Source organism: Lycium ferocissimum, chromosome 5 (assembly GCF_029784015.1).
Source record: "Lycium ferocissimum isolate CSIRO_LF1 chromosome 5, AGI_CSIRO_Lferr_CH_V1, whole genome shotgun sequence".
NCBI classification, from domain to species: domain Eukaryota; kingdom Viridiplantae; phylum Streptophyta; class Magnoliopsida; order Solanales; family Solanaceae; genus Lycium; species Lycium ferocissimum.
Genome location: NC_081346.1, coordinates 30,077,357 through 30,091,395, shown reverse-complemented (window position 1 = coordinate 30,091,395; position 14,039 = coordinate 30,077,357). Strand labels below are relative to the sequence as shown.

At 37.7% G+C, this 14,039-nt stretch overlaps 1 long non-coding RNA gene across 2 annotated transcripts in view; it reads right to left on the bottom strand.

The window, feature by feature from the left end:
- LOC132056672 (uncharacterized) overlaps nt 1–14,039 on the bottom strand; it is a 28,100-nt gene continuing 14,061 nt past the window's right edge. The window contains exons 2-3 of one of the 2 annotated variants that reach the window (XR_009414887.1): nt 785–2,866; nt 1–551 (exon numbers count right to left, since the gene is read on the bottom strand). This is a non-coding gene — a long non-coding RNA (uncharacterized LOC132056672). The remainder of the gene's footprint in view (nt 552–784; nt 2,867–14,039) is intronic. The other variant, XR_009414888.1, reaches the window with a different exon arrangement.

Here is a 14,039-nt window from a genome sequence, read left to right as displayed (position 1 = left end):
TATCAGAAGAGTATCAAATCATACCATAGCCAACAAGGAAAAACGTAATATGTACATATTTCACTATGTCTATGAGCCTCTAAGAGTATACATACAAAAGCGTAAAGGTCGGGACAAGGCCCCGACGTACCTATAGCATATGCACATATATCATGACCACATAAGTATATCAAATATAGCAAGTCCGGAGTAATGGCACTTGCTGACACCCGCTGAAGCTAGACGTCCTACTGTGGCTGCCCCTCAGTGAATCTATCAGGACATGTAGCACGAAATGCAGCGTCCCGTAGGATAGGACTTCAGTACGGATAAAAGTACTAAGTATGTAAGGCAGGAAACAATATCATAAGTAAGACATAAGTATGAACATGATAGAAGTAAGCCGAGCCATCTGAGAACGTACAATATGCAATGCATGAGTTCAAAAACATATGCAATTATATACATACAATAGCATCTTCATCGTACCATCGTCATATCATCATCCAGCGTCCGGGCCATCCCGCGTCCAGGTTATCATCATAACATGCCCACTGCAGTGGTATGCACATCTACGTGGCGTAAGGTCAGTAACCTCCGAATGAATTATAAAAACTCGTATCGAACTGAAGGAATAACTTAATGACAATAAATATAATAATATCTCAAGAATCAATGCGGTAATTAAGGCGTTAAAATTTGAAGAACAAGTCATAGGAATGGAGTAATCTCTTTATGGAATGTTCGTTAGTAGGTACAGTTGGATTCGTGCCAAACAAATAATGAAAACGAAAACCTTACATACCTTTATTCGTCGATCCGCTATTAGAAGGAATTTCTTATTCTGAAGGCCGCTCGTCCCTTGCCCTACATGGCCATATATAACCTTAGTTAAGCCTAATTATTCATGTATACCAATGCATATAACGTATCTTTGAGACTCTTTGGGGTTAAGGAAATTCCATCCATAGCCAACAACTTGACACCATACTTTATGATCCTTCCTTCACAACTATTTTCACATTTGGAACTTGTTAAGCCTTTACATCAACCCAAAATAAGAAATAAAGTGAAAATTATACCTTATAACTTGAAGAACTTCACCTCACACAATTTACTCTAAGGCTATCCACCACAACTTCAATTAGAAGTAAGAACAAGCTCCCTCCATGACCTAGTTAAAGGTTTTAGGCTTGATCTTCTCTTAAAATTGCTTAGGATGTTAATGGATGAATTTAGGATAGTGAGAGGACTTGAAAATTCTAGAGAAATATGGATTTTGGAGAAAATTTGATCCCAAGTCGCGGTCCCTCTATTTATAGTAAGTGGACAAATTTCCACCGCCTCACAGTCGACGGCAAGCTCGACAATACCGTCGACTGCTCAACGGTCCGTTGACTTGCAACTGTCGATTAGCGGCAGCCTCTGATTCTCAGAGGGCTACTCGACGCTACGGAATGACGGACCATCGATCAGTCAACGGTTCATCAACCATCTCGTCGAGTTGCACTGTCCAGTGCATTTGTTCCGTCATCGATTCGATTAACCTCTAGTCCTTCCAATTCTTATTGTACATGAACTTAAAACCTTGTTTATATGAAACCACACTTCTAATAAGAGTTTTAACCCCTGGACAAATCCTCATCATGGCTTGCACCTTCTATTAACGTAAAGACACCATTATTTTACGAGCATATATGACAAGGTACGGGACATGCTAGCTTTTTGTGGGAGACGAGATGTAACATTAGAAACGAAGAAGAGGTATTTGCTATACATAGGTGCTAGAATCAGGCTATAAGGTTTTGTACTCATATATGGTTAGAAATGTTGATGGCAGGAAGAGTTTTACATGCTATGTGTTTACTCTTGGAAGTTAAGTAATCAGTTGGATCTCAAGACAACAAGAGGTCACTTCCTTGTCTACCAGAATATATTGTTGCAATGGAAGCATGTAAGTAGATGAATTGGTTAAAAGGCTTATTGAATGAACTTGGGCAAGAAAGAGTGGAATACAGGCTACACACAAAGAACAATCAAAGTGTCATTCATCTGGCAAAGAACTTTGCGTGTCATTCATCACTTCATTTACTCACTTTTGGAGGAAGACATTCAAGATGGATAAGATTCACACTGATGAGAATCCTGGCAGTTATGTTAACTAAATCAGTCACTATTGAGAAGTTGGAGACATGCTCGGCTTCTCTTGGCCTAGATAACCAGGAGTTAGCTGAAGTCACCAACTCTACGATGATCGATGCGGAAGATGGATCAGTTCTAAGTGGGAGAATTGTTATGTTTATAGGCCTGATCAACTGGATTTAGGTTCTTTTGCAACCTATATATATACATGGCTTTCCATCATAATTATGTATCATATAAATACATTTTTTATTGAGATTAATAAGAGTTGGTCACGATCGTAGTTCTCTTCCTTCAAAGGTTTTCACGTTAAGATTGTTTGTTCTTATTTTTCGTTACCATTGCTATAATTCTCATTGTTCATAACAATTTAAGCATCCCACGTCACAAAGATGTATGTCAAGCGGCACCTAGGTGGAATGATGATGTGGCGGGTCATCACACTCTCTCACCCTGATGTTGTGACGATCACGGTGCAATGTTGTTAGATAAACTCTCAAATCTTGTCTTTGAATTGACACAATTCTTTATACCATTCCCATGTGGCCTCCTCGGACGCTGCCCGTTCTAGTGGATGAGGAACATACGAGCGGCTTTTGTCCTTATTTTCGCCTAGCTTTGTAGTCAATGATAACCTCAATCTTCCAATCATGCGAGGATTAAACTTCACCATGACCATGTCCCCAATTCAATAGTTCATGGGACACAAATTGGGGTTCACTAACTTCTTCATCCACTTAGCTGCCTTAGAAACACATGCATTTATAGGTAAGACATTATAAGAAAATATTTAAATTTGTTTTTGATATTCAGTAACCACAAAAAGCTCCAGAAAGATTCTAAAAAAGAGTTACAACTGCTTGAGGCCTATTAGTACTAGCAGGGTTAAGCTCAAAAATGGTCTCCATAAGAGGTGATCTTGATTTTTAGGCTCCGCTTAACATATTTGTTTTTAAAAAAATAAAAAATAATAAAAAAAAAAATTGAATCGCTTTAGAAAATTTGCTAGGCAAAACTATAGTTGCTCATAGGGCATAAATTCTAGCTTTTGCCTATAAGGCAGAACTTATGGTCAATTGAGCAGGTTCACTTTCTTGAAATATCCTGAACTTCTACCTTATAGGCAAAACCTAGAATTTATACCTGATGGGTGTTGACACCCAATTTTGTCCCTCCTTTATTCCAATTTATTTCCTTGGGCTTTTAAATTAATTAAATTTAAATATTTTATTTTCGCTACTATTTTTATTCCTACATCGCTATTAATATCCTTACTTTCATTTTCATTAGTTTTACTATCAATGTTACGAGTATTACTTTATCACGATTTTAAATGGCTCATCATCATTTCGTTTTAGGATTAGTACTCGTTAAATTAATTTTACTTATATACACTAATTACTATTTGTCCTCGCATAATAAATATTGTATTAGTTATTGAGTTAAAAGCCCAGGAATATTTAAATAGAGGAGGAAGGACCAATATTTTTTAGCCAAATTAATGGCCCAAAATACTAACACAATATTCATTAATTCAACCCCTACATTTTTCGGATTAACCGAAATCATCGACTGTCCCCAATTCGTCACTGTACCCATCCATCGTTTTTACCCGACCTAGCCCAAACGAAATTTAACAAAAAAAACCTAATCCCCTTCTCTTTCTCCCTCTTCAGCCGCAGCCCCTCTCTCTCCTTCGTCTCTTTCTCTCATCTCTGTCATCTTCCTCTCTCCCTCATCCATTTTCAGCCACAATACAACCCCCCTTTCACCTTCACAGATTTTTGCCTTTCCATTTCCACACAAAAAACGTCCCTATGTTGCTTTACCCGAATTTTCTGTCGTTGACAGAGAAAGAGATCTTTTTTTTTAAGCTCCAAAACACACGAAATCCTCAAAGATCAGAGGAATTCGGTCCACTTCGGGCATAAATCCGAAGCAAATCACGTGATTGAAGCCCAACGTTCGGATTAGCAAAAAACTTGGACTCAATTTTGAATTTAGATTTCAAAGATCCCGCCCAAAACGAGCAAAACCCTAGTCATATTTTACCTATAAATACATCCTTAAGTCTTAGCCGAAGAGGGGTTTTTTGGGGGGAGGATCAAGTCTTAGGTTTCTTTTATTCGGGTCTTGATTTTCTTTTTAAATCAGAAAACCTTTTGAAAAAATACAAGATTTTGCAATTGGAAATTATCGTCGGAAATATACTCCCATTCTAAAAACAGCCATATATTAGTCTATTTTCATTCCCCGCGCTGAAACTTTAGTTACTTTCGTCGCGGCCGAGTGTAGATTCGAGACTCGAAGCCTCAGTTCGCTGCGCTCGAAAGAGGTAAACAATCCTTCTTTTAGCTAGTTTTTGATTTCGGCTTAGTATATAGCGCATTTATGCGCTCGCCTTTATTGTTAGTTTTAATTGTCGTTAAGGTGTATTTAAATGCTCATATGATGTAGTTACGTTTCATTTGATTGTTTGTCAGGGTCGGGTTTGCTCTCATTATGCTCTAGTCTAGTTCGACGACGTGCTTGAATGCTCTTGGTTAATGTTAGTTTGTCCTATACTTATAGCCTGCATTATCCTAGTTTAAGTCTATGATGTAGCTTCAGTGTGATCTAGTCCCTGTTTGTTTCATTCTGGTTCACTCTCTTGCTCTAACACCAGAATTTGTATGATTTAAACCGAAACCGATTGTTACACTTGTATGGTTAAAGTTTATGCTCGTTTGGCCAATCTTGATTGATTTCAGTAATATAGGAGATTAAGTTTGAGTTTTCAAAATCTATTAACAGAAAGTGTGAAATCTTTAAAGACTGATGGGAAGTGATCTTAATGTAGTTTGGAATAGCTCCTTGTATACGATTCTTAATTAAAATGTGGGCTAGCTGGTATCAAACTATATCAATATGATTAAGATGTTATTTAAGACTTCAGCGATCATCAATTTGTTCCTTTGAAGAAGCCTAAAATGCCAAGTAGCCATGATGTGCAAGCCTGATTAAACATAACTCAAGAATTGATCCTCGCTCGCGCCTTGGTAGATCGTTAATATGCACTAAGTTTCGCGCTTTACTAGGCACTGGTCAGCATTAGCTATATATAAATCTGATCGGAACCTTAGAAGACTGTTTGATTTGAAATATTCGAGAATATGTAGTCAAGAATGTGCTCCCATAATCTTCATCTTCCTTTTGGTTTTCTTGTTTTATTATTTCCTTATGCATGCTTCAACTCTGGTTTGTTCATTTTGGTTTCTTGTTTAGTACAGGGGTTAGTATTTAATGGTACAATCTTACGTTAGCTGTTTAGCGGTTTGCCTTTATGTTGGATCATGTTTAAGGTAGTTTGAAATACTGGTTTCATATATGTTTGGATGCTGTCCATCATAAAAATACAGTCTATTGACAACCGAGCTTTAAAAGGTGATTTAGCTAAAATGTTGACTTATCTACACTTAAAGCAGTCCTGTCTATGATGACTGTATTCCCAAACGAGATCAGAATATGTTGCTAATATATAAGTTATAGTGGAATGCCATAGTGGGTGTTCGAATGAATTTGAAAGATGCCTACTGTAGTTTGGATAATTAGGCTAAGTATCCAGGACTTAGAACCTGTCCAGAACCGAATATACATTCGATATACACTTGATATATACATCGTGGTGTGTGCATCTTAGGTATGTAGTATATAGGATTAAACAAGTAAATAACATATAAGGTCCGATAATACATACGTGTGCACCATATGCTATATGAAATATATGTATGTATACATGAGATATACCTAGATATGCACAATGTATACATGATCTATTGGTTTGTCTCGAACTTACATTATACATGTTTAACCTTATTCATTGATTGCATACTAACCTCTTTTCTCTCATTTTTGTGCATGACTATCGCATACGAGTCCCTCGACTTATCTTCTCCGCATTTTGGCGTTGGGCCAAAAGCCCAACATGACTTCCTCCATGTAAGCCATTTCCCCCGTCACTCACATAAGAGGGCAAAAAATCTGGGCTGAAGCCCAACAGGCGGTGAATAGTCGCAGCAACATATTAAGGCTGCTGGGCCGAAGCCCAACAGCAAGCAACTGTAGCAGCAGTTTTGTAAATGGGCTGAGCCCATTTAATTATGTTTCCTCCCTCTTTTATTTTACTTTGTGTGCTTAACTTGTCTTATACAATTAACATTTTACTTTGTTTTGGGTTTCTTAGCTAGAATGAACCTTAATAGAACTAGCGGCTTAGTGTTAGTATAATGGGTAGTTAATCCCACTAATTACGTTTATTTCTATTTATATTCCAAACTATCTATAATATCTATAACATTTATTTGAGTAATTGATTTTCAAATAATATGCCTATATATTTTGGATTAAAGGAATCATTTTTCATTCTTACCATCTTAGGAATTTCCAAAAACGTCGCTAATACACAAAATATGAATCCGATTATATTCTATAAACATTTTCAAGATTTATCCGATTATACATATTTTTAGCCGAAATTGGCTAAATAAAGAATGATAAAAATAGAAAGAAACTTATGCCCTTTTCATTTAAGAATATAAGTCTAGGCATTTCTACACCATCATATTCGTATAATATCATTTTTATCTAAAGATCACATTTATCAAATCATCTTTTAAAGGGCTATTATTCATAGGCAAATTTTCTTATTTTTACAAATCTTATTTTTGAATAACATTACTATATTTTTATCTAAAACCTTAGTAACATTTATAAACTATTTTCCAAATATTAAAAAATATTTAAACTTAGCCTAATTAACTATAAGTCCTACAGATTAACCATTATTAATGGAACTTTGAGGATGCCTAATACCTTCCCTCTAGGTTAGTTGAACCCTTACCTAGATCTTTTTAGTTTCGTAGATTTTAAAACAAATCAACTTTAGATAATTACTTTAATTAACCTTAGGTGCCCTAATTCACCATAAATAATTAGGTGGCGACTCCTTAACTTTAAATAACCCCGGAATTACCGGGATGTTGTAAACTATTTTGACCCCGGTTAAAATAGGGTATAACAAATTTTTGGCGATTTTTACCGGGGACTTATCTAGGTTCTAACCATAACAGACTTAGTTTTTAATTAGGCTTTGTGTGTTTATTTTAATTGTTATTGACTGTTTTTTACGTGCTATTAATTGCTTGTTTGATATAAACTGTTTGAATGTTACTGTATTGATAAACTGTCATTCCGTATCATCTTCCTCCAGTTCTGGAAAATTCACACAAATTTACACACTTTAAACGGTTTCGCGGTTCGCGGCCGTGCACTACTAAAACACCTTTTAGTCGGATTGATCTTGTGAATTTAGTCGATCGGCGGGCGGGGACAAATACGATTTTTCCACTCCCAAGTTGTCCACTTGGGGGAACCTTGTGTCATAGGAAGCCAACTCTTAGTCATCCTAAGATAGAGCTAAACCAATCCCTCTTATTAGGGCATACATTTCATAACCTAGGAGATTTAATACCCTTGGCATATTAAATCCATTAGATGACTTACCCAAACGTCCAAGTGGGTCCACGACCCCAAGTGACACTGAATCATACTTTATGTGCATGTTTGAAGGGTAACTGTGCCTCAATATTGACTATTTGCTTTAATTAATTAAACTTTAGGAGGGAGGGATTAACTAACATTTTTATGGCAGGTATGGATTTGCATTGGAGTACAACAAGTGACGGAGATCAAGGACACCACAAACTGGAGCTAGAAATTAGACATAGGAAATTGTGTTTACTTTATTTAGACTAGGGAACGTTTTATGTACTCGTTTGATATGTAATAATATTACATTACTTTTGTACTTTATTTTGGGAAATAAAATTGGTTTAATTAATCAAAAGCAATGAGATGACATATTATGGCACACTTTACCCTTCAAACAAACATTAGGCCTACCTCTGGCACAAATAGGTCACATGCATATTAGGACGCGTTATTGTGTGATATATTCGTGTGACGGCATGTTTGACTTTACTTGGTAACTTATTTACTACATAACTTGCTTGAATTTATGTGATCATAAAACTAACATCATTGCATTGTTCATGTTTCCTTTCTTTATTTTATTTTTATTCCCAAAAGAGTTGATTCGTGTTGACACTCGAGCTGGCCGACCACCCTTACCTCACAAGGTCGAAGACGTCATCACTACCTCGACGTACTTGGGTTGTGCAAGGAAAAAATTATCATGACCGATCCAAATTTGCATCCGTTTCAACTGGTTTAGAAAACATTATGATCTCTAGCGATCCTCCCGAGACTTCTGAACATAGAAATACTATGCAACATGACGAACATATCGCCCGTCTGACTCAAGAGATTGAGGACCTACGTAGCGAACTAAATCGGGTTAGGGACCTAACCAACTTATCCGTCACACTCCAAAGTCCACCTCCTGAACCTAGAACTGTCGCACCAAACCCACCTCGTTTTCCATCACTTGAATCTCCAGTCCCTGAACACTTTCCTCCCCAAAATAATGCACCCACTAACAACAACTTTCCTCCACTAAATCCATCATCCGCCTATACCCCTCTCCAAAGCCAACCACCCACCCACATTACCTGTACTCCTCCACAAAATCAACCACCTACTTACAATACCTACGTTACTCCTAATCCACCGCCCGTCAACCCACCAAATCAATCACAAGTTCACACTCCTTATATTCCGTTACCTACCAACACTCATCCGCCACCTACAACTACTCCTCTAAACCCACCAAACCAACTACCTACAAACACCACTTATAACACACCACCTCCAGTCCAAAACACCCCCACTGTCCAAACTTATCCAACCCAGCATATACAGGGAGCATATTTTGTCACTCCTAACGCACAATATGTTCCTCCAGTATATGCAGCGGAAACACAAGCATATACCAATCCAAGAATGGGGCCAAAGTTCCACTCAAGTAGATTAATACGAGGAAATAGAGAAAGAGGCAAAAGCAAGGGTAGACGATATGTTGCTAAAAGAGATCCATAGTCTCAAAGAAGCAATGAGAAACCTTCAAGTTGCTAGAGGAACTAAGAGTGTAGAATACGAGGACCTGTGTGTTCAGCCTGATGTTGACTTACCTGTAGGCTACAAACCGCCGAAATTCGATACTTTCAATGGAACTGGCGATCCTCATACACACTTAAGGGCTTACTGCGACAAATTGGTTGGAGTAGGTAGAGACCAGAACATAAGTGTCACACCCTAACCTTATTAAGGTGTGATGGGCACCCGACCCTTACTTAGGGCCGAGCGAACCCTCAAACTCTTACCGAATACAAAATCACGCCAATTTTTTTTTGTTTTTTTTTTTAATCAAATAAGATAAAATACATAGCAAAATTTTCAGCAATCTCTTTTCTCGTATAATTATACAAGATTTCATTACGTAACATAGACCGACATATCAGCTGATGGAGCTGCATACAGACTGACAACTAGTACCCATGACGCTGTCTGCAAAGTCTCTAACATCCATCCAGAAGACATATCACACAAACTCTGACTCGGCAACACTCCAGGAGCAAATGGAGCTGCCAATCCAACTGGAGCATCCTTTATCATGGCTGCTAATCATCTGGGAGTACCTGCGCGGCATGAAACGCAGCCCCCGAAGAAGAGGGGGTCAGTACAAATAATGTACCGAGTATGTAAGGCATGGAAATTAATAATGCAAGCAAAGGCACAAAGTATGAATAACCATATCATGGGTCCATAGGACATATAGTGGGATAAAAAAAGTAACCCAGATAGAATACCCTTTTCAGCCGGGATACCATGCATCTTGTCTTTCCTTTTTAGAAAAAAAAAAAACATTTCTTTTTCGTAGACATGGAGAATAGAACTCATATCATGTCGTGTCTTGTCATAACATATCATATCGTATCATATCATATCATATCATATCGTATCATATCATATTGTATCATATCATATCATATCATGTCATATCGTATCATATCATGTCATATCGTATCATATCATATCATATCATATCACGTCGTATCATGTCATGTCATGTCATAGCACCGAACAACGTCGGCTCGCCCGCATAGCGCGAAATACGTCGGCTTGCCCATATCCCGTGTCCGGCATCCCGCGTCCGGGATGATAACGCCATTTGACCGGTGGCAATGAACATGTATCCCCACCCTTCCCCATATATCCCTTCCCCCACCCCATGTACATATACATATCTCATATACATATGTCATATAAGCAGAGAGCCCAAGGGAAAATCATATATCCATCGGAGTGACATAAGGTCGGAAACCTCCGATTACATTATGGAATAACCAGGGTCATCATGTCTCACCTTGAAAGAACGATAATTATAAGGCGGGACTAATAACGGAAAATAATATTAAGAGAAAACATGAAACGAAATCATGGACATCATAAACGTTAGTTCATATGCTTGAAATCTTTAGAAAATAGTATCATAACCAAGGAATAAAATTAAAGATCAAGAACTAGTTTAACACTTTCATACTCGCATTGGATTCTTAACTTAAGGCTCTTAGTCATGGGATCATTCTTATCATACTTGTCATAGACATATTTTCCTCCTTACATCATCATTATCATTATCATCATAGAAATATTCTCATTAGAATAGTTACAACACTTATCGTTTGATAACGGAGCAATAGAGAAAATTCGGGAACAAGTGGGCCCACCTCGAGTCAAATGAGGTGGCGTACACAATTTACATATGTTACATTCCAAGACGTCACTTATGAGAGTTTTAAGGTAGTCGGTCCTATTTGTGCGAGTTCTAGATGTCTAGGTAACTTTTCAACATTTTATGCAAAATATTAATTCAATTCTATTGAATGAAAAAAGAGTTAATTTCAATCTCGGATTTCTAGAAAAGAGTTGTCCCCGAGGCCCGTGTCCAAACCTACTACGTCTAAGACATGCCAAGAAAGGAAGGTGAAACCTTACATACCTTTTTTCCGCTCCTTGTGCTACTCCAAATTCAAGTTGCAAATCCGCCAAAATCTACAATTTGGTCATTTTTACCAAATGTTAACTATAAGGCTTTTGGTATTTGAAGCTTGAATTAGCACTTGTCTGCCGAAATTCCGGCAGCACCTCCCCTGTAAATATAACGCCCCGAGAATATCAACGACAACAACACAACAATACCAACAACATCAATAATTGTCACCAAACACACTATAACGTAAATAGTCTTCTTTTCTACATAAGGCGACAACTTCCATTCTAACTTCACAATTCCAAGCTAATACCAACATTTACATATTCATTTACTAATCAAAATCATTCCAACACAATCCGGAAGTATTCCATTTCATTATACAAAATATTTGCAAAATATATACAAGAATTTCACCGAAACCATAATTCATCCGAAACCTCCAATTTCCAACAAGAATATCACCAACACATTTTTATCTTCTACATTCATGAACTACATCAACAATCCACATACTAACGACATTATTTTCCATCAATGCAAGAAGTCTACATTCGATTCACATTAACTTCTACAACTTCTTTCCAACAATTACAACTTCACAAGAATCGTCATGCTCTCATTCACATCATAAAATACATGTGAGCAACAATTAAATTATTACATAAAACTTGGTTCATATTTCATACCACACACACACACATTCGGCCACCTCTCAACACCCACAAATTCAACAAAACTCACCAAACTTCCATTTCCAATATAAATTCCATAACAACAACAACTAGAATGCTACATAAAAATTAACTAATCTTGCCTCCACAACACATGCATGCACACGTCTATACCATGCAAACCTCCCATATTTTCATGAATTCTACTCCTTTCTACATTCCATAACATAACAAAACCTTCATATCATATAAAAAGGGGATGAATTCTTACCTTTTCCTTCAACTTCCTTACTTCACTAAAGTTGTCAACTTGCATCAAAGAGGGAGATTCTTGCTTCAACAACTATACCATGTTAAAGAGCATCCTTGAATTGGTAGAAATACATGAAGAACCAAATTTTTGGAACAAGATTTCCAATGGCTATTTTTTCCATAGCCATGGCCGAATAGGCCTCGTGTTGTTGTCTTCTTCTCTTTTTTTTTTTTTCCAAGTTTCTTCTTCTTTTAATTGATGAATCATGAACCTTACCCATATATTTATATATAGTTATCACAACCATGTGAGGGGCACATGCCCTCTCTAGAAATTTCTTGAAATTAAAGATGACTTATTTGTCATCAATTTTTCATTCTTTTTCTTTTTTTTTTTACATGGCCAATATGGCCTTTTGGAGCTTTCATGAACCTCATGTAAAATTCTCGTTTTGCCCCTCGACTTTCCTCCATATTATCATTTTGCCCCTAACCTTCCACATTATTTCCATTGGCCATTTTGCAAATTTCTCTTTTTACCCTTGGCCTTTCTCACTATTTCCATACCACCAATATTTATAAATAATATTCATAACCACTCGTACAATAACTCTTGAAAATGATCTTGTCCTTAACTTGCCGCGACTTTCTCGAATTATCCGAAGGTATGAAATACGGGATATAACATCGCGTGATTTTGTATGCGGTAAGAGTCTGAGGGTTCGCTCGGCCCTAAGTAAGGGTCGGTGCCCATCACACCTTAATAAGGTTAGGTGTGACAAAGTGGTATCGAGAAAGGTGTCCGTCCTAGGGTTGTCCGCAAAAGTCGTGTCCGGCAGTCCGTTTACGGTGTGAAGCGCGCCACGTTGATAAACGAGTGAGGCTACGTTGTGGCATCTAGGGATTGTTGACCTTCTTTCGTCACGATCGTGCGATAGAGCCAAGTCATAGGAAATGAAATTTCTTATATAAGGCTTACATACGACGGAAAGAGGCGAAGGATAATATGAAAAAGCTCACTATGGTAAGTATTGATACATTTGACTCGTTACCGAAATTGGCGATTCTGATGGCGTAACGTGATATAGCCGTATGTTCGTAAGGCATTATTGCTATTTGCTATGTACGCGGGGATGGTATAAGAGGAACAAGGTCCGATGGAGGATTCAGGAAGTTGACAATCAATTTTGCTACAGATTATTATGTAAAAGCGGTGAGTAGGAATTCGAACGGACTGATATCCGGACATTTATGAATTAGTGGCAATGAAGGTATATCTGTTACCATCAGGAATCTGGGAACCTAGGACGAAAGGTAGTTACGCACGGAAGTGAAAGGTGAACACTGAGGGTCGAAAAGGGTAAAATGGTAATTGTAGAAGAAAAGACGTGTTACGAGGGCGTCCCGAAATCTGTAAGGCCTCGACTAACCTCAACTCATGTAGTAAAGGTCATACGAGGAAGTGGACGCGATTATAGAAGCATTAAGGCCCTAAATTCCACCAAAGTTTTGAGGTTAAGCGTGCTCAGGTGGGAGCAATTTCAGGATGGGTGACCCCCTGGGAAGTATGCAAGAAATTCCAAAGATTGGGTTGCAAAAGACAAATGAAAAACTAGAATAGCCTAAGTGGAATTAGAATACACGAGACGGTTGGAGACCACAAAAGGCCACATAGCACGCGGACCGGACTAGAGAAAAGACGAAAGTACGCCACGGCTTTGGAGTTGGACGGGCTTGAATGGCGTCTAGAGGTATTTTGCGGGCTAGTCAATAGTAATTATATATATGTATATATGAAGGCGTACGATATTCTACATGTGAATGTATCGGTGAGCGTGTGTGCCCAGCGGCCCCGGTGCTACGGATGGGAGATATTAATCGATGTAAAGAGTATCGAAGTCGAGTGATAGCAAGAGTAAATAGTGCAAGTGTTATAAAATAAGTTGATGTTATTCTTGTTACAAGTTAAGAACGGAGAAGTCTGAATACAAGGATATTTGAAA